The sequence below is a fragment of the Panthera onca genome, chromosome X, assembly GCF_046562875.1.
Source record: "Panthera onca isolate mPanOnc1 chromosome X, mPanOnc1 haplotype 2, whole genome shotgun sequence".
Classification (NCBI taxonomy): Eukaryota; Metazoa; Chordata; class Mammalia; order Carnivora; family Felidae; genus Panthera; species Panthera onca.
In genome coordinates, this window is record NC_138357.1 from 36,137,001 (window position 1) to 36,162,433 (window position 25,433).

At 38.0% G+C, this 25,433-nt stretch overlaps 1 pseudogene; it reads left to right on the forward strand.

Annotated features, from left to right (window-relative positions):
• LOC145713726 (homeodomain-interacting protein kinase 2-like) overlaps nucleotides 1-25,433 on the forward strand; it is a 53,069-nt pseudogene that overhangs the window by 5,737 nt on the left and 21,899 nt on the right.

The following is a 25,433-nucleotide window of genomic DNA, read 5'->3' on the forward strand; positions in this document are numbered from 1 at the left end:
ATGTCTGTTCATGTCGTCTTCCCATATTTTAATTGGATTATTTGTTTTTTGGGTGTTCAGTTGTAGGAGTTTTTTATATATGTTGAATACTAACCCTTTATTGGAATGTCATTTGCAAATATTTCCTCCCATTCAGTAGGTTGCCTTTTTAGTTTTGCTGATTGTTTCCTTTGCTGTGCAGAAGCTTTTTATTTTGATGTAGTCCCAATAGTTTACTTCTGCTTTTGTTTCTCTTGCCTCTAGAGACATATCTAGAGAAATGATGCTACAGCTGATGTCAGAGAGATTACTGCCTATGCTGTCTTTTAAGATTTTTATGGTTTCAGGTCTCACATTTAGGTCTTTGGTCCAGTTTTAATTAATTTTTCTGTATGGTGTAAGAAAATGGTCCAGTTTCATTCTTTTGCATGTGGCTATGGAATTTTTCCAACACTATTTGTTGAAGAGACTATTTCTCATTGGATAGTCTTTCCTGCTTTGTTGAAGATTAATTGACCATACAATTTTGGGTTTGTTTCTGGAATGGCTATTCTGTTCCATTGATCTATGTGTCTATTTTTGTACTTGTACCGTACAGTTTTGATTACTACAGCTTTGTAATACAACTCAAAGTCTGTAATTGTGATACCTCTAGCATTGCTTTTTTTTTCAAAAATTGATTGGCTCTTCAGGATCTTTTGTGGTTCCATACAAATTTTAGGATTGCTTGTTCTAGTTCTGTGAAAGGCAATGTTGGTATATTTTTAATATTCTTTAATTTTTATTTTTGAGAGAAAGAGAGAAAGAGAGGGAGGGAGGGAGGGAGGGAGTGGGGACGGGGCAGAGAGAGAGAAAGAGGGAGACACAGAATCCGAAGCAGGCTCTAGGCTCTGAGCTGTCAGCACAGAGCCCGATGTGGGGCTCGAACTCATGGACCGTGAGATCATGACCCGGGCTGAAGTCAGATGCTTAACTGACTGAGTCACCCAGGCATCCAGCGATGTTGGTGTTTTGATAGGGATTGCATTATATAGATTTCTTTGAGTAGTACAAACACTTGAACAATATTTGTTTTTTCCAATCCATGTGCATGGAATGTCTTTCCATTTTTTTCTGTTGTCTTCAATTTATTTCATCAGTGTTTCACAGCTTTCAGTGTACAAGTCTTTCACTTGTTTGTTAGGTTTATTCCTAGGTATCTTATTATTTTTGGTGTAATTATAAACAGGAATGAAGCAGAAATGAATGAGCAAAACCAGTCTAAAAATAAATATTTATAAATGATTTTGATTAGAGGAGCACGGACGATCTATACATGCTGAATAATCCATCTTTCTCCCTTGAAATTATCTTGGACAAAGAAAAAAAATTGATAACCACAGAGAAGACAATACGTCTGTCAACTTTTGAACAGAGTTCTCTGTAAACTCAGAAAAGGGCATATTCTAAGTACCAAAAGGGAGGGTTGCAGCAGGAATGGAGAGAGGAGAGGAGAAGACCCATGCCAGGTGCCCCAGGCATGGGAGACCCACACTGGGAAGATAGATCCCCATAATATTTGGTTTTGAAAACCAAGGGGGCGTGGCTTTGAGAGATCTTAACAGTCAGTGGAGCTTAACACCAGGAATTTTAGAAATCACTGGTCTCTGCACTGGGAGAGCCGGAGAGCAATAGGAAACTGAGTCCCCATCCTTAAAGAAACAGCACAACCAACAGCCCCAACTGACATACAACAGCAGTTTGACACACAAGCAGCAGTTTGAAAACTGCCTGGGGTATACGGGAAGGAAATTGATTTCCTAATTTCGCAGGGTATGCCGTAGGGAGAGGGATCTTTGAGAGACTTCTCCAAGAGCAAATGAGGTGGCAGGCAGTATTTTCCTCCCTGGCCGGCCCTTCCAGGCTAGATGCAGGCACATCTGTGGTGACCAGGGTAGTGCAAACATTCTCCACCTACCTTGTCAACAGGGCGCCCTGCCCCCACTGTGTTTATGTGCACCCACCATCTCCAACGCTGCCAGCCCGGGCAGGAGTTTTCCTGGCTCTAGATCCCCCTCCTGCAGTGGACCAGGGTGAAACTTGCAGACACTGTGAGTCCCCACCATGCACTCTCTTGCTTTCTGGAATACACAGACCTGCAGGACCATACTTGATTTTTCAGTACTCAGAACATAGAATCGGCAAGTTTCTTCATTCCTTGTAGTGGAAAACCGTATCTGGGACCAAAATTTGGTCATTTCCTCATAGATGAGATGTTTCCAGACGCGCACTGGTGGGGACAAGATTAGAACGTGCAGGCTACTGCAGTGGCAGAGATGGAAAATATCTTACTGTTAAGGTTACGAGTTCCTATTGATTTCTCAATTGAAATCTAATGTCACCTTGTGCTCTCAAGTTTTCTCCCTCTATAAAAAAAAATGCATTATTTCCTCGATAACTTGCCACTGTGCCTTTTCAGCCCTTCGTCTAATCTGAAATCATACCCCCTTCTCATTACAAGTCTTTGCTATAGACTGTTTGTGCTCCCCCAAAATTCACGTGGTAAAACTTAATCTCTAATGTGGTAGTGGTATTTAAAGGTAGGGTCTTTGGGAGTTGATCAGGTCACGAGAGTGGAGCTGTCACGATTGGTCTTAGTGCCCTTATAAAAGAAGGCCCTAGAGAGCTCCCTCACACTTTCCGCCACGTGAGGACACAGCGCGAAGACACCTGTCTATAAACCAGGAAGTGGGCTTTCACAAGACACTTACTGTACCAGTGCCTTGACCTTGGACTTCCCAGCCTCTAGGACTAAGAGAAATAATGTTTTCCTGTTCTGAAGTCACTCAGTACATGGTATTTGTTATAGCAGCCCTAATGGACTAAGACAGTCCTTTGGCTCATTGATCACTGTTTTCTAATCACGTTATTGACTCTGATTTTAGGTATGTTGCCACATTCCTATATCATATTGGCTTTCGAACAGACCTTCATTTGCCAATTTCCCTTGTACATCTTTATAACGACAACAACGACAACAGCTGCATTGCCAATTGTATCAACTTAGGGTTCCAACAACAGCAACAAAACAGCCAGAGTCAAACAGGGAATTAAGGAGAATTTAACCAAGAGATTCATGATAAAGACGCACGCAAACTTTAAAGGGAAGCAACCAGAGATGATACTGTATCCCGTGGTAGCAACAGGAGAAAGCTTTTACAGCTCCTAGACCAGAAGGAAAAAGACAACGGTATAGACAGCAAAACCGAGCCAAGCCATGGCCTCACAGGGAAGGGTCCGGTGAATAAATACCCAAACAGACCTTTCCATTTGCCCTCATACCTCCTACTGATTCTTCTCACTGGTACCTCCAAGGGTAAAATGAGAACAAGAGAATCCAGTGATACAGTCCATGAAGCTTAGTTAGCTTCCTGGAGCAAGAGCTGGGCAGAGGAGGAATTTGAGAAGAGAAATGGAAAATGTCTACCCCCTCCCCCTCCCCCCCAAAAGCCACCTCTTTCTACACTTCGCATCGTTTCTCCATCTGCCAGTTTCACTAGTTCATGCTATTCCAAATCTATTTTCTCGGAAACAATGGATTTCCGGAGCTCCACCCAAAGTTAATTTTTCCGCCCCTACTAGGTAAACGAAGTGATCACCCAAGCACGAGCCCGAGCCAGAATGTGACTGTCACTCTTGACTTATTTCTTCCTTCTGACACAATCGTCCTTCAGGAAACATGATGTGGCAATTACACCCTTAAAATATCTTTACCCTCCATTTCTTCTTTTGAGTCCTGTCATAGTCCTTAGTTCAGGTTTCTCAGTAATCTATCACCAACCTACCTTTCTCGCCTCATTCTCACCCCTCCTTCCCTTTAGCCCCATGCTCTAATCAAACCACAGTACTTACAGCTTTCCGTACACAATATTTCTCTTATAACAAACATTTTCTGACTGCCTATAATATGCCAGACACTGAGCTAGGTGTTGGGCATAAAAAGATAAGTGACGTTAAGTCTGTGGCCTCAACAACTGCCTTTAATCGCAATGTATCTGCTATGTGCAGTACATTTCCCATTTTGTTAGACTGGAAAACTATTCATCAATCTAAATTCAGCCTCAGCATGGCTCCCTCTGTGAAGCCCTTCCTGAGTCTACCAATTAGAGACAGTCCCTTCTTCTTCAGTGTCCACTAAGACTGTAGGCACATTTTTATCTTAGCACTCAATACCCTACTGCTTTTATTGACTTAAAAGTCTCGCTCTCTGACCAGACTGAGTTATATAAACATACTTTGCAAATCTTTGCATCCCTAGTGGTTAATGACGGCCTTAATAAATATTTGTAAATTAAAGAAGGAACGAATGATGAAGTCAGGGTATTAGACTATGATAGCTAAGAGGAGAGAAGAGGAAAGCAGAGGAGACGTGGGGGGGTGGAGGGGGGAACAAAACAAAAATCCTCTGCAAGACTCACTTTGAATCTGTTTGAGGGCTATAATATTTGCGAGGTTGGGACAAAAGGCAGGAAACTAAGGTGTTTGTTTGGTCCCATCTAAATACGCTGGGCAATTATCTTTAGAGTAGGCTTCATTTCAAGGACTCTATTTTGTGGTTGCATCTTAATTAACCAAAAGTGACTCCATGCGTCAAAAACTGGAGCGCCTACAAAGTGACCTCGTTACAGTCCATGAGAAAGGTCACAAACAGCAATACTCACATGTGTGATCTTACCTGTAAGTATCCCACGCTATAAATCACGTTTGCCAACATCCAGGGTTATGACGCAAAGTGTATGTCTGTGTAAATGTGTTGTTCAGAAAAACATTTTTTTAACTCCTGAAATTAACTGGAAGGTGCTTGATTTCCAGATGAAATTTTTAGGGTGTTTCTTTTCACATGACTCATTTTGCAAATCTCAGGTTTGTTTCTGCTAAGTTTCTCAATGTAGTATGCCTGTCTTTCCTATTTATATGACTTTTGTTATAATTTTAAGGAATGCAAAGGCAACGAGAAATAGATTTACACTTAACCTGAGGTTAAATGTGTTTCTGATAGTATTTTTATTTATATTTAAAGGATTACTATTATCTGAAATATAGTAACAAAGAAAGGAAGCATTTTTGGAGTAGTGGAAAATGCTTGGACGGGGCTTTAAGTGGTCTAGGCTCCAACCCTTACTTTACTTTGTTAGCCAATTAAAGAGGTTGGTCTTAGGCTAAGTCACTTTCCTTCTAGACTCCAATATTCTCTTCTGGAACAATCTGTGCTCAACTGATCAGAGATGGCAAACTAGAACATCACAGTTTGAATCCTGTATATCATCAGATGGGTTTTCCAAACAAGTGTCTCGGTAGCATTTCAAAAATGAGTTTGAGGGGCGCCTGGGTGGCTCAGTCGGTTAAGCGGCCGACTTCGGCCCAGGTCATGATCTCACGGTCCATGAGCTCGAGCCCCGCGTCGGGCTCTGTGCTGACAGCTCAGAGCCTGGCGCCTATTTCAGATTCTATGTCTCCCTCTTCCTCTGACCCTCCCCTGTTCATGCTCTCTCTCTGTCTCAAAAATAAATAAATGTTTAAAAAAAATAAAAATAAAAATAAATGAGTTTGAAAGATTCAAGTAGGCTTTCAATCCAGATTTGCAAAAGTCCCTCCCCTCCCCCCTAAACTGCTCATGTACAGAGCAAGCCCAAAGTAGGATAACACAGGCTTTGAGAACTGAATTGCAATATAAACACTCTCCAGAACACAGACAAAACCCTGCTCTGGTAACCACTGCCCCCGCCCCCCAGCCCAGTATTTCACCAATGCCAGTTAGGAACTGTCATATACTTGCAGATATGAGAGAAATTAATTTCTGGCCATTAGGATAAATTACCATTGAGCTGCCCTCTTCACTAAAATGTTGTGGAATTTTTCAGAGAAGTTTAGACATTTCTAGTAGGAAGGATTTTTAGTCTTTCTCTGGGAAAGTCTCACAAATACGTGCTGTTGAAACAGGCTGGTGAAGGCAGTTCTGTTATGGCCATTGATTTGAGGGTTAGCTGTCTGACAACTTTGGGAATATTAGTATTTTTTTTTTTGCTGTTTCCTGAGAAAAGGACTCTATGCAATTATATCTTACATTCCTGAGTGTAGCTTTTATATTCTTGACCATAATCTCACATGACACAGTACATGCTTCATAATATTTTAAATGAATTAAATCGACAGCAAGATATAAGGTAGACCGAAAGTTGCCAAAAAGCAGAACTTATTTATAAGCCTCAGTTTGGAGGACCTTAGATGTACAAATATTCATATGATTTGTTCAAATACAAAGATACAGGATCTTGACAAAGCTAAATGTTAAAAAAAAAATTTTAAAGAGTCAATCCAACGGGAAACCAAAAGAAACAATTTTTCTGATAAATCAATTTAGATAATTTTACAATTATAGATTTCCAATTCCCTGAAGAAATGGCTTTTCTGAATTTTAATATTATTCCTTCTGCTTTATTTTGGGAGGGGAGGCAAATTAAATACATTGTCTTAGAGGAACATTAGTATCTTCTCTAAGAGATTGAAGGCTGCCTTTTACTTTGTCTGACATCTCTCATACATTGGCCAATCAATAATTATTCATAGTTTAGTTTCAGGGATTTTTTTTTTTAATCTGTGAATCCAATACTTTCTTTTTCATTACAAATGATAAGTTTCATAATTATTTTTGCAGGCGCTTGGAGTTGAATTTAAAAATGGAATATAATGGGCATCGAAGAGGGCATCTTTTGGGATGAGCACTGGGTGTTGTACGGAAACCAATTTGACAATAAATTTCATATATTTAAAAAAATAAAATAAAATAAAAATGGAATATAATAGGATCAAGTAGCTACTCTTGTTTACATTTTCAATCTTTTAAATTTTTTTTAACGTTTATTTATTTTTGAGACAGAGACAGAGCATGAACAGGGGAGGGGCAGAGAGAGAGGGAGACACAGAATCTGAAATAGGCTCCAGGCTCTGAGCTGTCAGCACAGACCCCCACGCGGGGCTCGAACTCACGGACCGTGAGATCATGACCTGAGCCGAAGTCAGACGCTTAACCGACTGAGCCACCCAGGCGCCCCATTCAATCTTTTAAATGAAGCACAGTATTCTTTAAAATATGGCAAATTTTATCGCTTCTCAGCCTTTTGGCTAAGATCAAGTGTAAAATATGGCAAATTTTAACTTAAAATCTTTAATGATCCTGATTGTAGGTGAGACAAATGGGACATAATATGGCTTTTATCGGGATACTCACTTGAGTAAATGTAGCTACTAAAATCGACTTGTATCAATTTCTATAAAGCAGTGTACCACGAAAAAGAGGCTCATTACATATTTTCACTTCCAGAAAACTTTTATTCATCTCTGATGATCATCAAAACCTAGTATTGGAATACTACATGGCAATGAGAAAGAATGAAATCTGGCCTTTTGTAGCAACGTGGATGGAACTGGAGAGTCTTATGCTAAGTGAAATAAGTCATAGAGAGGAAGACAGATACCATATGTTTTCGCTCTTATGTGGATCCTGAGAAACTTAACAGAAACCCATGGGGGGTGGGAAAGAAAAAAAAAAGGTTAGAGAGGGAGGGAGCCAAAACATAAGAGACTCTTAAAAACTGAGAACAAACTGAGGGTGGCTGGGGGGGGGGGGAGGGCGGGGGGGTGGGAGGGCGGGGAGGGTGGGTGATGGGTATTGAGGAGGGCACCTTTTGGGATGAGCACTGGGTGTTGTATGGAAGCCAATTTGACAATAAATTTCATATTAAAAAAAAACAAAAACCTAGTAAACATACAGATTTGATGGTGTGGCCATTTGCAGAAATTGCCTGCTAAGAAAAAAAAATGTATGTAGTTGTGTTTTGAAAATAAGAATATAATTAATCACCTGCTATTTTGATGATCTGAAATGTCATCATGTCTGCTGAGGTGTGTCTTTGCCATTACGAGATCTCCAGCTTAAAAGAAATTGCACCATGTCTCCTAGTCCCCTCAGATCTTTGAGGAGACATTATATACACAATTGTTCAGAAAGGGATTTTTCTTTGTAAAATTGACCATAACCAAGCAGCTGAAAAGTTACAACTTCGTTTGGAAACAAATGATCAGACCTGCCATCTTCCTGTGTCTAGTTTGATGACTATGATTTATCTTAGAATAAAAGAACCTTATTTTGTTTTGTATCTGGGTTCAGACAAAGTGAAGCGTGATTTCTCATTCGAAAGGAAAAGCAGAGAGTAGAATGAAAAGTAGAGTTGATGCAATTTTTCGTCCTTCAATTTTAGGTATTGAGGATTTTTACTAATGGAATGCTGGTGGTAAAGATAATTAGATTTCATTCACAAAATATTAATTTAGGAAAAAGGGTCAAGTTTGAACATTTGTTGCTGTTTCATGTTGTTTGTGGACCTAACCTATAAAATAACTTTACCACTTAAAACCTAGAACATCAAACACTGGTTCCAGCCACAATGAGTGAGCCTACTTACATTACACTGATCTAAAAACTTGATAAAATACAAAAAACAAAGCAAAAGAAACACTTACCTGAGAACTCTAAAAAGTAAACAAAGATGGGCAGACTGGGATTGGAAATCAAGACCTGAAGAAAGGCCAAAACAGAGAAAGTGTTGTTTTTTTTGTTGATAGTTTCTTTTAAACTTCCTTTACCTTCTGGCTCTAACTTCAGGGCAGGCCAAATCACTAACTGCATAGCAGTCGGGTCAGTAAATACTCCAAGAGAGGCCTGTCTTTCAGTGCCAGACAAATATCTATCTGAAGAAATAACAACTTATCTTAATGTACACATTTGAAATATTTACAGAAACTGTGGAGTGCACATTCTTTGAGATATATGTACACGCAACCTTTATGAAAATTAGACATAGATTGCAAGCCTTAACAAACTTCAAAAAGCCAAAATAACAGAGTGTATCTACAATAAGAAAATTAATCCAGAAATCAATAGGAAAATAACTAAAAGCCATATATATGTACATATGTGTAAATATATACATACACATTAAGAAATACGTGAATAATCAATTGGTTACAGATGAAATAATGAGAGTTTAAAATATTTTATTTATTTATTTTACTTTATTTTTTAAAATAACTTACTATGAAATAAGCTAACATACAGCATATACAGTCTGCTCCTGGCTTTGGGAGTAGATTCCCATGATTCACTGCTTACATACAACAACCAGTGCTCATCCCAACAAGTGCCCTCCTCAATGCCCATCACCCATTTTCTCTAGCCCCCTGCCTCCCCACCATCAACCCTTAGTTCTCTGTATTTGAGAGTCTTTTACGGTTTGCCTCCCTCTCTGTTTGTAACTTATTTTTCCTTCCCTTCCCCCACAGAAGACCACTTCTGTTAAGTTTCTCAAGTTCCACATATGGGTGAAAATATATGATGTCTGTCTTTTTCTGACTGACTTATTTCACTTGCGTAATACCCTCCAGTTCACTGACCAAAGGAAATATTACATACCAAAACTTAGGATATGAAGCTTAAGCACTACATAGATGTGAATATAAAAGAAGAGAGACTGGGGCGCCTGGGTGGCTCGGTCGGTTAAGCGGCCGACTTCGGCTCAGGTCATGATCTCGCGGTCCGTGAGTTCGAGCCCCACGTCGGGCTCTGTGCTGACCGCTCAGAGCCTGGAGCCTGTTTCAGATTCTGTGTCTCCCTCTCTCTGACCCTCCCCCGTTCATGCTCTGTCTCTCTCTGTCTCAAAAATAAATAAACATTAAAAAAAAATTAAAAAAAAAAAGAAGAGAGACTAAAATACATTATCTAAGTATACCACTTAAAAAGTTAAAAAAAAAACATAATATATCCAAACTAAACAAAAACAGTTAAACAACAAAGTTAAGAACATAAATTAATGATGTAAATTTTAAAAAGAGATCGACAAAGCCAAAATTTGTGAATATACTAAATAACATTCAGAAAGTTGGGCATATAGGGGCACCTGGGCAGCTCAGTTGGTTAACTGACTCTTGATTTCCGCTTAGGTTGTGATCTCCCAGTTTATGAGGTAGTGCCCCGTGTCAAGACTCAGCTGACAGCAAGGAGCCTGCTTGGGATTTTCTCTCTCCCTCTCTCTCTGCCCCTCCCTGCTCATTTTCTCTCTCTCTCTCTCTCTCTCTCTCTCAAATAAGTAAACTTAAAAAAGAAAACTTGGCACATTAATGAAGAAAAAAGGAAGAATACAGACACACACACACACACACACACACACACACACGATTTAGCAATTATACAGGGGACTGTAGTATAGGAATATACAGAATTCACCATTACCAATAGGTTACACACTTTTTTAAAAAAAATTAACATTTATTTTTGAGAGAGAGAGAGACAGAATGTGAGCAGGGAAAGGGCAGAGGGAGAGGGAGACACAGGATCTGAAGCAGGTTCCAGGCTCTGAACTGTCAGCCTGATGCAGGGCATGAACCCACAGATTGTTCATGACCTGAACCGAAGTCAGATACTCAACCAACTGAGCCACCCAGGGACCCCACTGATAGGTTACACACTTAAAGTGAGAGGCAAAACTTTAAAAAAAGGAGAGATAGGCAAAATATTAACAATATGAACTTTGGGGTAGGAAAATATTTATTACAGAAACCACAAAAAATTAAAACCAGAATGAAAAAGATTGTAAAATTTAACTGCATTAAATTTAAGAACTACTGTTTATTACAGGATAGCACAAAGATAGTGAAAAGATAGTCCACAACATGAGAGAAGATGGTCCAGTAAAAATAACTGAAAAGTATCATTATCCATGATACATAAAGTCTTTCTACAACTCTGTAAGTAAAGATAAACACCCTGATAGAAAGAAATGGTCAAAATACATAAACAGACGTGTGTCACAGACTAGTGAAAACTCATGGCCTTAAAAATATATGAATATATTTATACCCTTATTAAATAACCTAGAACGTATATACTAAAATCATACTATTTCACAACCATCAGATAGGCAATGATGAAAAATTTGATATTACTGTTGACTTGTGAACTAGAACTCTCATAAAATACTCGTGGGAGTATAGAGTATTAGAATCTGTTTGCAAAAAAAAAATAATATTTAGCATTATCTAAAGTTGATGATGCACATATCCTTTGATGTAACAATTCAATCTGTAAATCTAGACCTTAGGGAAATTCCCCCATATGAAGACAATGTGACACGTAGAAGAATGTATTTAACAGTGAGGTAGGAAAGCAAAACCCTGGAAACAGATTTACAGCAAAGGCAAGATCGATCAATGTGCAAGGTGTGATAACACAATGGAAAACAACACAGCAGTGGAATGGAAAGACACAAGACCCGCAGCTATACATCTCAATGTGGATGCATCTCACAAAGTTGAATGAACAAAGTGAATTGCAGAAGAATATATACAGTCTGGTTCTGTTTCTGCAATTTATGTACATGCAAAATTCAAGAGGATATTGTTTTAGAATACATATCCATGTGGTAAAATTAAAATAAAAGCACAGGAATGATGAACAATATTCAGGATGACAGTTACCTCTGAAAGGGAAAGAGGGAGGGGAATATATGATCAAGGAGGGGTACTCAAAGGGATTCAAAGGGATTCAAAGGCATGCATTACTTGGTATTTTGTTTGCTGCATGTTGGGTACGCGGTGCTCTTTTTAGGATTATTTTTTCATAAATCATAAGTAATAAAATGTTTCATATATTTCATACTAAGATATAAATAAACCACTATAAAATGTAATATCTGAGATTGGCCAGAGTTCACTTCAAATTTGTTAATGTTTTATGCATGCTGTTTACTGGCAAATCTACATTAAAAGAATACCAGAAAATTAAAAGATTATTGTAGGAGTTGACTCTAAAGTCACCTTGATTCACCCTCCTTTAGTTAGTATGTTCATCTCTTAGTCCGTTCAATAGGTTATGTATGCAAATACCACACATGAGCTATTGTTTCCAAGTTAAAAAGGAAGAGGACGCTGGTTAGTTATACTGTGATCCACACAAGTACCTATCTACATGCTTCTTCTTTTTTTTTTTCATTCTGACCCAAATTGGAAATTTTCTTTGATATTTGTTCCCTTCTTTGATTAGGGATAAAATATTATTGTCACAAAGTCACCGAACCCGAACAGCCAAGGATCCAGCCGTAGATGGAGATGCTAAGTAAAATGTGTATTTTTTTATATGCTGTTTTCTATGTATTTCAATACATTTCCAAGTAACTGCACTATAATTACCACCGTTTATTAAGAACACTTACTCTTCTTTTCTCAGCCGAAATCAAGTTTAAAAGAGATATTATACAAGAAAAAAATTCCTTACAAGCCAGTCCTAAGAGATTAACTTGGGTGATTCAGAGACCCTTTGGAATATTAAATTGCAACAAGAACCTCCAAAGGTCTCTAAATTCCCCCACTGACATACTTCATATGAATTCAAGTGAATCATATTTTTCTGATCCTTTATATTATTTTAGGAAGGTTAATCCTTACGTAGAAAATAACGATTATTGTTGCCATTATTTCTGTGGAATAATCACCTCCAAAACCTAAACCTGGGCCTTGCTGCTTCCAAAGTCCCACCACCTTTAATAAAATGATATTTCTAATATTGCAGCTTCTGATAATTGGCTCTTCCGTAGAGTAATATAAATTGCCATTCTCTCGAAAAGCTCCAACTATCCGAAAAACAAAAGTCCATTTTCCAATGCGTGCTACACATTTGAAACTAATCTACCAGGAAACAAGAAGATGGTAGTGCTGGAAGGGAGATAAAAGAAGTTGCCAAGAGAAGCAAATTAGAACAAGGTTCTCATGTTCTTCAAGGCCCCTGCCATCTTCTAATCAGGATGGCGAAGAATTTCAGATGCCTCTTGGGTGTTGCTTTCTCCTTAATGTCCAGATTTTTACCTCTCGTCCCATCTGCATTTTATCATACCATTCAGCATGTGTAGGGACATGGAAATCTTGAATGTAGTCAATGTATCATGTTGACATTCAGAATGAATCTTGGTGACAGAAATCAGAATAGTATTTGTCTGCATGGTGGTAGAGGGTGGCAGGGCAGGGTGATTGACTGGGAATATTTGTGGGGGACTTTCTGGGATAATTGAAGTATTCTGTATTTGATCTGGGTGAGAGTAAGATTATATACATATAATATATATGATATATATATTATATATATGTACACACACATACACACATATGCACACATATACATATAGATGTATATATGTATACATCTATACATATAGATATATGTATATCTATATACAGATAGATATATGTATAGATACATATAGATATATAGATATACATATATCTATATGTATATATGTATATACAGATATACATATATCTATATGTAGATATGTATCTATACATATGTATATGTATAGATACATATATGTATATATGCATATCTACATATAGATATATGTATAGATACATATCTATATGTATATATATATAAACTTATTGATATGCGTACTTCAGATTTATTTTTTGCTCTATGCAAATATCACCTCAGTAAAATATTAGCAAATATATATATGAACATAAATTGGACAATATCTTGATTCATGGTTTCTCATTTAGAATAAAATCTAAATATCATACATTGGCTTATAAAAGTCTGCATAATTGCATTCCTGTATGTCTTTCGACCCTGCTTTCCTGACACTCTTTCCTTTGTTTACTATGTTTGTGCCATGTTGTTCTTACTGTTATTTTTTTAAATGTTTTTAATGTTTATTCATTTTTGAGACAAAGAGACAGAGACAGAATGACAGCGGGGGAGGGGCAGAGAGAGAGGGAGACACAGAATCCCAAGCAGGCTCCAGGCTCTGAGCTGTCAGCACCGAGCCCGATGCGGGGCTTGAACCTATGAACTGTTAGATCATGACCTGAGCCTAAGTCAGACGCTTAACCGACTGAGCCACCCAGGTGCCCCATGTTTTCGCAACTTCTAAAAAGAGGGATAGTACATATTATGCATTTGATAAATAGGTTCTGCGTGAATAGGTATCAGTGAAATGTAACACAGTGAGATAGGTTGGTTGAAGGAAACCAGTTCCAAATTTACTCAGTTCCCCTAATTTTGGCAATAGACATTCCTTAAGGGATGTGTCGCCCACCAGTGAAATTCAGCGTGAGCTCTACGCTTTCACTGTACACACGTATCCCTCCAAATACAGGGAGAGAATACAAATTTCTTAAGCCATAGAGCTAAGGTGGGCAAAAACGTGTAATCTTTATGACTCAAGGTAATCTATAGTTTGAGTTCCCATGTCAATGGGAATAGAAAACATAATCTTAGTTCTGTCTAAACTGCTTAATATCCTGCTAAATCTTAGCTAATTCCTGAGTTTCCCCTCCTCCTTTCTTCTTAATGACATCTATGTCCAGGAAGCTTATGTAATATCATGAAGTCTGGCCCTAGTTGGCATTTTTTCCTACTTCATTCTCTGAGGTCATCTGGTTGAGTTCTGGTCTGTCATTACTTCTTCCACACTGGCATGTGTCCAGATGTCCTCACTCCTCTCTGCTCCACACGATATTCCTCTGTATCTTCAGACACGGGAAAAGTTGGCATCTTTGTCCTTCGAATTTGAATCTTAAAAAAAAACCTCACTGGGACCACCCCAGTACTATCTTACCAGGCACCCACTTTTTATCCACTGTTCTCATACTACCTTTCAGGGTTCCGGATAGGGAGGAGAACAGAGGTCCCCTCCACACTTGAACTCTTGGATCAAGATATTATGGTTTAGCCCTACTTTTCTGAGACAATGAGGGTGGAATGTTATAGTTTCCTAGGCTGGGAAACCATGTAGTAAAATGACGTCTGGGGGCAAGGGAGATATATATTGTTTAATACTTCAAAATACTGCATAGCTGTAAACGATGGATAGATACACGCATGCATGCATACACACACACAAAATTAGCATAGCATGAATGGTAATGCCTTTCTTGATGTCAGAGATAAGTCGTAAAAAAGCCCAATCTTTGGGTGCTCCATGTTAGTGACTGAGATGGTCACGTTGAGGTTCTTATGGGATAACCATGTCATGTGGACAGAAGTGAATACAGGTTTTTTTGTAGTGCCTGAAGCGTATACACTTTGGAGGAGTCACTTTTTTAAGAAAAATAATACAGAACTAAAAATAAAAATGAAAAAATTCTGGAAATTAGCTTTTATAATAAGAAGAAAGAGAAAGAAGTCAACAGAAATTATAAATGTTAAAAAATTGACTGTATTAATCAGGGTTCTCCAGGGAAACAGAAGAAGAGAGATAGAGATAATCAGGAGATTTATTATAGAAATTGGCTAACATGGTTTAAGAAGGCAAGAAGTCCTATAATCTGCTGTGTGCAAGCTAGACCACCAGGAAAACTGATGATATATAATTGGGTCCCAAGTTCAAAGGCCTGAGGACCAGTGGAGCTGATGCTGTAACTTCTGGCCTGAGGCCAAAAGCTTGACAATTAGGGGAGGTGGTTGCTGGTATAAATCTCAGAGTTCAAAGGAACTCTAATATCTGAAAGCAAGAGAAGCTGATGTCCCCAATCAAGAAGAGAGAGGGAATTCACCTTTCCATTCCTTTTTTTCCTATTCCGGGTTTCACAGATTGGATGATGCCCATCCACCCTAGTGAGGGTGAGTGTTTACTCAGTCTACTCATCCAAATGCTAACTTTTTCCAGAAACACCTTCACAGACACAACCAGAAATAATGGTTCATAGCTCTCTGGGTATCCCTTAGCCTAGTCAATTTGATACATAAAATTAACCACTGCACTGATAAATACTATAAAAATAACAAATTCAGAAAATATGAAAATATTTATATTAATTAACTGCTTGGCACACTTTTATTATACATTTTTACTACACATTTTGGCTGAAAACTTCCTAAACACTTCTTTTCTACAGTCCTTATGGTACCTAGCAGCGTCTTTCAAGGTCTAGGTATACAAGGTATATATTTAAAAATGTGTTTATTGAAGGGGCACCTGGGGGGCTCAATTGCTTAAGCATTGGACTTCAGCTCAGGTCATGATCTCACGGTCTTTAAGTTCGAGCCCCGCGTCAGACTCTGTGCTGACAGCTCAGAGCCTGGAGCCTGCTTCAGATTCTGTGTCTCCCTCTCTCTCTGCCCCTCCCCTGCTCGTGCTCTCTGTCTCTCTCTCAAAAATAAACATCAAAAAAATTTAAAATTTTGTTTTCTGAAGTATAATACACTTCTTTTAGTATACAGTTCTACCGATTTTGACAAATACACATTCTTCTGGAAACTTCATCAAAATCAAGATAGCCAACATTTCTATTAGCTCAGAAAGTTCCTTCCTGCCTTGTTCCAGTCTTTCTGGGCTACTGTAACAAAATACCACAGACTGGGTGGCTTATAAACAACATAAATACAGTTCTCACAGTCCAAATTCAATGTGTCAGCTAGTTCAGTGTTTGATGAGATCCTGTTTCCTATATGGCTGTCTTTTCATTGTAACCTCACAAGGTAGAAGGGGCAAGAGGGCTTTCTTAGGTCCCTTTTATAAGGGTGCTAATTCCATTCAGCAAGGCTCTGCCCTTATGCTCTAATCATTTCCCAAAGGGACCCCACATCCTAATATCATTACCTTGAGAGTTAGTATTTTAACATATGAATTTGACAGGGGCGGGGTGGGGGGTGGGGAGAGAGACACACATTGAGACGAGAGCATGCCCTTTGTATTTAAAACCTCCTCATTTCTAGTACCTAGCAACCATTTGTCTTTTGTCTCCATAGCAACAACAAACACAAAACCCAGCTCAACTCCTGACAAGACTGACTTAACCCTACACAATACAGGTCTAGCAGAGGAAGAAGAATGACCATTTCAAAAAATAACTTACATTTCTATCAATAAATGTAATGCTGTACACAGGATATTTGGCACTCAATTGAAAATAAGACCGTGTAAAAAAGTGGGGGAAGCTAACAAGTTTCAGGGCAGTCAACCAAACCAGCCTCAGAGATGAACTTAATATTGGGATTATAAAATAAAAACCTGCAAGTAACCAGGATCAATTATATTAAATGCTCTAGTGGAAAAGGCATAAAATGTGAATAAAGGGGAATTTTCAGCAGATGGGTGGAAACTATACAAAACAAATGGAAATGCTGGACCTAAAAAAGATGGTAATAGAGATAAAGAATGCTTTTGATAATTCTTTAGGTAGACTCAAGCTAACTGAGAAAAATAAATCAATGAATTAGATGTTAAGACGATAAACACGACTCAAATTGATACACAATTTAAAAAAACGAATGAAGCGTCTTAGAACCGTGGATAATTTACGAATGAGAAAACTAAGAGCTTATATTCTGTGTTCATTCATTCTTTCTCTAATATGCCCTCTTTCTTCCTTTGTGCAGATCCAAGTTTCTGACCTATGTAATATTTTTTTTTTCTGCCTGAAGAAAATAATCTAACATTTCTTGTGGAGAAGGTCTACTGGTGATGGATTATTTCAGTTTTCGTTTGTCTTAGAAAGTCTTTCTTTCTCCTTCACTTTGAAGAATTATCTCACTGGATATTGAATTCTTGGTTATTAGTCTGTTTCTTTCAATACTCTAAATATTTTGTTCCACTCGGCTCTTGCTTTCATGGTCTCTAATGAGAAATTTTGTGTCATTCTTATGCTCGTTCCAATATGCATATTGTGTCCCCTCCTCCTCTCACCTCTCTCTCACTTCCTTGCAAGTCGTTCTCTTTGTATTTGCTTTTCTGAAACGTGAATAGGATGTTTCGGTCTAGTACTTTAGGTGTTCATTCTTCTCGGTGTTCTCTGAAATTTATTGGTCTTTGGTTTGGTGTCTGTCATTAATTTTGGATAGTTCTTGATTACGGTTCTTTCAAATATTTCTTCTGCTATATTCTCTCTTCGCATTCTACTCATGACGATTTCTTTTGAAATCGCCCCACATGTCCTGAATGTTCAGTTGCTCCACTCCTTAATTTTTTTGTATTTCAGTTTGGAAAATTTCTATTGACATATCTTAAAGCTCACTGATGATTTCCTCAGCTGTTTCCAGTCTACTGATGAGCTCATCAAAGGCATTATTCATTTTTGCTGCAGTGTTTTTGATTTATAGCGTTCCCTTTTCATTCTTCGACTTTTCATGCCTCTGCTTACATTATCCGTCTGTTCTTGCATGCCGTCAACTTTTTCCATTAAAGGCCTTAACATATTAATCGTAATTGTTTAAAAGTCTCTCTGTGGTATTTCTGACGTGTCTGTCGTATCGGAATCTGGTTCTGATGCTTTTCGTCTTCAGACCACGCTTTCACGTTTTTACTTGCCTCTCAGGATGCCTCATAATTTTTTGGTTGAAGGCGTGGCAGGAACTGAGGTAAATAAGCCTCAAGTATGAAGTCTGATGCTAATGTGTCTAAAAGGTACACTTCGTTTCATATTTGCTGTAGCTATCAGTGCCAGAAGTGTTCAGTTCCTCCGCTGTCCAGATTTCCACCTGCCCTCTTGCCTTGGTCTTTCCTAAGTACCCTTCCTTGGATCTTCAGTGTGAGAATCTGGCGGGGTTCCTAGCTCCTGAGGTTGTGAATGAACAGATCCTGATTTCAGTTCCACTGGCTAAATACCCAGAAGTAGGACAGTTGGGTCATATGGTTGCTTTATTTTTAATTTTTTGGAGACAATTCAATACTGCTGTCAATGGTGGCTAGAAAAATTTACATTCCCACCAACAACTTACTGAGGTTCCCTCTTCTCTACGCCCTCGACACACTTTATTTTTAATGCCAGCCATTCTAACAGGTGTTAGGTGACACTGTGGTTTGAATTTGCATTTCCTTTAAGACTAATGACATTCAGTACCTTTTCATATACCTGTTGACTCTCTGTAGGTCTTCTTTAGAGAAATGGCTCTTAAAGCCCTTTATCCATTTTTTAACGGAGTTATTAGCTTTTTTGCTCTTGACTTATGAGTTATTTAGATATTTTGGACATTGACCCTTATCAGATATATGGTTTGAAAATACCATTCATTCTGTAGGTTTCCTATTCATTGTGGTGATTATTTCCTTCGCTGTGCAAATGCTTTTTAATTGACGTCGTCTTACTTATTGATGTTCATTTTTGTTCCCTGGCTTTTGGTGTTCTGCCCCCCCAAAATATTGCCAAGACCAAACTTGAAAAGCTTATCCTCTGTGTTTTCTTCTAAATGCTTATGGTTTCAGGGGCGCCTGGGTGGCTCAGTCGGTTAAGCGTCCGACTTCGGCTCAGGTCACGATCTCGCGGTCCGCAAGTTCGAGCCCCGCGTCGGGCTCTGGGCTGATGGCCCAGAGCCTGGAGCCTGCTTCCGATTCTGTGTCTCCCTCTCTCTCTGCCCCTCCCCCGTTCATGTCTGTCTCTGTCTCAAAAATAAATAAACGTTAAAAAAAATTTAAAAAAAATAATAAAAAATAAATGCTTATGGTTTCAGATCTTATGTTTAAGTCTTTAATCCATTTTAGCTGATTTTTTGTATATAGGGTAAGATAAGGGTGAAATTGAATTCCTTTTCAGGTAGATATCCAGTTTTCACAGCATTTTATAATTTTCAGTGTACAGATTTTTCTGTTTTTTGGTTAAATTCATTCCCAAGTGTTTTATTCTTTTTTGATGCTATTGTAAATAGGACTTAATGTCTTAATTTCTTTTGGGGGAAGTTCATTGATAATGTATCAAAACACCACTGATTTCTTAGGTTAATTTTGTATCCTACAACTTTATTGAATTTATTAGTTCTGATAGCTTTTGTTGGAGTATTTGGAGTTTCCTATGCAGTAATCCTGTTTTCTGCATAGAGAGACAATTTTGCTTCTTCCCCTCAGATAAGGATGATTTTATTTCTTTTTCTAGCCTAAGTGCTCTGGATAGAACTTCTAGTCCTATGTTGAATAGAAGTGGCAGGGGTGGGCATTCTAGCTTGTTTCTGCTCTTACAGAAAAAGAGTTTAGTTTTCCACCATTGAGTATGATGTTAGCTATGGACCTGTCACACATGGCCTTTATTATGTTGAGGTACATTTCTTCTCTACAGGAGAAGAAATTCTCTACATTTCTTCTTTGACAGGAAAGGGTGTCAAATTTGATCAAATGCTATCTTTCTGCATCTCTTGAAGTAATCATATGACTTTTTTTCTTCATTCTAAAACCGCGATATATCACATTGATTGATAGGCATGCGGTGAGTCATCTTTGGATCCCCAGAATAAATCCCACTAATCATTTTAATGATCCTTTTAATGCACTATTAAATTTGGTTTGTTAGTACTTCATTGAGGACTCTTGCGTCTATGATCAACAGAGAGAAAAATCTGCCTATAATTTTCTTTTCTTATAGAATTCAAATCTGGCTTTAGTGTCAGGGTAATGCTGGCCTCAAAAAAATGACTTTGAAAGTCACGTTGCCTCTTCAGTTTTTCTGAAGCTCTGAAAACGATTCACATTAAATCTTCCTTAAATGTATGGTAGAATTCACAGTGATGCCATCTGATCCTTCATTTTTCTTTTTTGGAAGATTGTTGATTACTGCTTTAACCTCTTACTTATTTTTGGTCTGTTCAGATTTTCTAGGTCTTCACGATTCAGTGTTGGTAGGTTGTGTGTTTCCAGGAATTTATCCGTTTCTTCCAGGTTGTCCAATTTGTTCATGTATGTTTGTTCATTTCTAATTGTCCCTGCAGACATTTTGAATAGCAATGCTTAAAACCATTACCAAATTACTATATACTAGATTACCAGAGCTAAACTAGCAAAGCCCCCCTTCCAAGATTTATGTACAAATTTGGCAGAGGGAAAATATGGGGATGGAGAATATTGGATTTCTACAATATGCTCCTGTTACGAATTCCAGATCTCCATGTTCTAATTTCTACCATGCGAGACTCAAATTTTCAAATGTCCAGTGAACGTTCCCATCCAGGTATCTCCAAAACTATTCCAATTTAATATGTCCAGAATTAACATTTTTCGTTGTATACTTCCAAATAGAGTTTATGGCTTCCCCAGGAATCTATTAAGTCTGCATAGAATCCTAATTTAGCCTAGCCTACTCATACCCCTATTTCACAACATATATCTAATTGGTTATTTCTGAAAGGTCTCTCAGATTCACCACATTTTTCCATTTCCATTGGCAACATCTTAATTCAGCCTTTTATTGTCTTGCAACAAGAATAATATGGGGGAGCCTGGCTAGCTCAGTTGGTTAAGCATCCAACTTCGACTCAGGTCATGATCTCACGGTTCATGTGTTCGAGTCCCGTGTGGGGCTCTGTGCTGACAGCTCGAAGCTGGAGCCTGCTTCAGATTCTGTGTCTCCCTCTCTCTCTGCCTCTCCCCCACTCATGCTCTATCTCAAAAATAAACATTTTAAAAAAATTTTTAAAAAGAATAATATGAAAACTTTTAATCTATTTCTACTGTCCATTTTAATTAATAACCAATATCTCAGCTCAAAATATCATTCTAAAACTTCTAACATTTTACTTCAGGAAACAGGAAGTTGAATCCTGAAAGAATGAGTTAAGTGTAAAAAGTACTGATGAATAAGGACATTTATAAATATGTATTTTTTATTTTGTTTAATTTTATTGTTTTAAAATTTTAATCCCAGTATAGTTAACATACAATGTTATATTCGTTTATAAAGCTATACAATATAGTGATTCAACAATTCTATACATTACTCAGTGCTCATCAAGGTAGGTGGACTCTTGGGGCACCTGGTTAAGCATCCGACTTCAGCTCAGGTCATGATCTCACAGCTCGTGGGTTCGAGCCCTGCATCGGGCTCTGTGCTGACAGCTCAGAGCCTGGAGCCTGTTTTAGATTCTGTGTCTCCCTCTCTCTCTGCCCCTCCCCCACTCGCACTCTGCCTCCATCCCAAAAATAAACATTTAAAAATTTTAAAAAAAAGGTAGGTGTATTCTTAATCCCCTTTACCTATTTCCCCCATCCCCCACCCACCTCCTCTCAGGTAACCATCTGTTTATTCTCTATGGTTAAAGAGTCAGCTTTCCAGTTTTTCTCTCTCTTTTTCTATAACCTTTATTTGTTTTGTTTCTTAAATTCTACATATGAGTGAAATAATAAGGTATTTATTTTTCTATGACAGACTTATTTCACTTAGCATTATACTCTCTAGCTCCATCCGTGTTGTTGCAAATGGCAAGATTTCATTTTTTTTTTTTATGGCTGATTAACATTCCACTGTATATATACACCATTTCTTCTTTTTCAGTTCCTCTATTGATAGAGACTTGGGCTGCTTCCTTGGCTGGTCATTGTAAATGCTACAATAAACATATCCTTTCGAATTAGTGTGTTTGTATTCTTTGGGTAAATATCCAGTAGTACAATGACTGGATCATAGGGTATTTTTATTTTTAATTTTTTGGAGGAACTTCCGTACAGTTTTCCATGTTGGCTGTACCAGTTTGCATTCCCACCAAAGGTGCACAAGGGTTCCTTTTTCTCCACACCAACACTTGTTATTTCTTGTGTTTCTGATTGTAGCCATTGTGACAAGTGTGAGATGATACCTCATTGTGGTTTTGATTTGCATTTCCCCGATGGTGAGTCATGTTGAGTATCTTTTCATGTGTCTGTTGGCCATCTATCCATAAATATGTATGTTAATCTAAGCTATAATTGACTATGAAAACCACTATTATTAATAACTAGTTTGGTATTCACCAGAAGGGAGCTAAAATGTTAAGAAAAACATGTAAGCTGGGAGGAGTAGGATCTGAGATAAAATATTGTGGTGTTTTTTTTTTCTTTAACTTATGAGAAGGCTAGACAAGAATGAAGCTATGAGATAGTAAAAATTTACAAAGAGGCGCCTGGGTGGCTCAGTCGGTTAAGGTTCTGACTTCAGCTCATGTCATGATCTTGCGGTTTGTGAGTTTGAGCCCCGCGTCAGGCTCTGTGCTAACAGTTCAGAGCCTGGACCCTACTTCACATTCTGGGTCTCTCTCTCTCTGCCCCTCCCCCACTCACAATCTTTCTCTCTCTCTCTTTCAGCAATAAACAGTAAAAAAATATTTAAAAAGAAAAAAATTACAAAATATTGATCATTATTGAATTATGGAGATGATTACATGACAAGTCATTAGACTACTGTATTTCTTTCTGCAAGTGGGAACACTTTCATAACAAAATTTAAAAATAAACAAAATAGGTGTGCCTGGGTGGCTCAGTTGGTTGAGTATCCGACTTCAGCTCAGGTCATGATCTCATGGTCTGTGGGTTCGAGCCCCGTGTCGGGCTCTGTGCTGATGCTCAGAGCCTGGAGCCTGCTTCGGATTCTGTGTCTCCCACTCTCTCTACCCCTCCCCCACTCGTGCTCTGTCTCTCTCACTCTCAAAAATGAATAAATGTTAAAAAAATAAAAATAAAATATTAAAAAACAACAAAATACATAAGTAAATGTAAAAAGAAAATTAAAAAAAGGCAGATGCAATCCAAAAGAAAGTTGCTGTAACAAAAATAATACTAAAAGACATGTTAAAGGTATTTTAGAATATAAAGAGCACCTTTACAAAAAAAAAAAAATCACAAGGTGCGTTTCACTAGGGAGAAGTAAAATCCTGGCCCTGTGTGCATTAAATAATGTAGCCTTAAAGTGTATAAAGAAAAATTATTATACATACATGCAGACATTATATCCATAACCATACTGGAAGATTTTTACTCTCTCTCAGATACCAAAGGATTGAACATACCAACAAATCCTAACAGTATAAAATATTTAATTGATCTAATTAACCAGTTTAAGCTAGTGGGCATATATAAAAATGTGTATCCAATAATCCAAAAATATCTATTATTTTCAACCCCACATAGACTATTTTTAACATCTGACCGCCTAGTAGTACATAAAAACAGTTTTCAACAAATACCAAAGGTAAATACTACAGTTGGCTCTTGAACAACTGTACTGTAAATGTATTGTCTCTTCCTAATGATCGTAATAACATTTTCCTTTCCTGGCTTACTTTATTGTAAGAATGCAGTATATAATACATATAACATACAAAATACATGTGACTTGCTGTCTATGTTACTGGTAAGGCTTCTTGTCAACAGTAGGCTATTAGTTAAGTTTTGGGGGAGTCAAAAGTTATATGCGGATTTTCGACAGGGGGTCGGCACCCCAGCCTCTGCATTCTTCAAGGGTCAACTGCATATTGACCACAGTCCGTTACCACAATGTATTAAAATTCAGAATCAGTAATGGAAAGATAATTAAAATCTCACATGTGTCAAAATTTAAAAGAATAGTGACTCCTGGGTGGCTCTGTCAGTTAAGCATCTGACTCCCGATTTCAGGTCAGGTCATGATCTCACAGTTCACGAGTTCGGGCCCCACACCGGGCTCTGCACTGACAGTGTGGAGCCTGCTTGGGATTCTCTCTCTCTCCCTCTCTCTCTGCCCTGCCCCCACCTTGTGCTCTCTCTCTCTCTCAAAATAAATAAATAACCTTTAAAACATAAAAAAGAAATTAAAAAAAATGTTTCATGTAATTAGCAGATTACAGACAATGAAAATGGAAGTGAGCATATAATTTGAAGTGGATGACAAATAAAAAATCTACACATCGCTTGTGGAACGCAGCTAAAGCACCACTCAGCTCATGGACTTTATTATGTCTATACTGTTCCTCCTGCTGTTGCTGTGTTACATAGATTTTCATTCTAACCTTCTGTGAATATTCATTCTTTTGCTGCCGCCATTTCTCTGTGACCTGACCTCATTTCCCCTCTAGTTTTTCTACATTGTTTTTCATTTACATAATTTCTTAAAGACCCACGAACTCACATAAACATGAGTATTGTAAATTATACTTTACTCAGTCTTCATCCATGCTAAGGGCTGAATTGTCTTCCACCAAAATCCGTATGATGGAGCCCTAACCTCTAGTACCTCAGAATGTAACTGTATTTGGAAATAGAGTATATGAAGAGATGCCTAAGTTAAAATGAGGCTATTATTGTAAGGCACTAATCCAATATGACGAGGGTCCTTTTAAAAAAGGAAGGGACATCAGGGACATTTGTGCACGAAGGGTTAACCACAGAAAAAGGCAACAAGAAGGGAGCTCTAGGCAAGCCAAAGAGAGGCCTCAGAGGAAACCAACCTTCTGGCATCTTGATCTTAAGACTTCCAGCCTCTCAAACTGTGAGGAAATTAATTTCTGTTACTTAAGCCCTCCAATCTGTTGTATTTTGTTGAATTACTTAGGGACTACCCCATTATCCTTGGTAGCAATTTTTATTATTGACCAAGTAAAAGCTACCTTTGATGTCACAGCTGGCTGAATTATCCTTCTGAAAGAGGTGAATGTCAGGTATTTG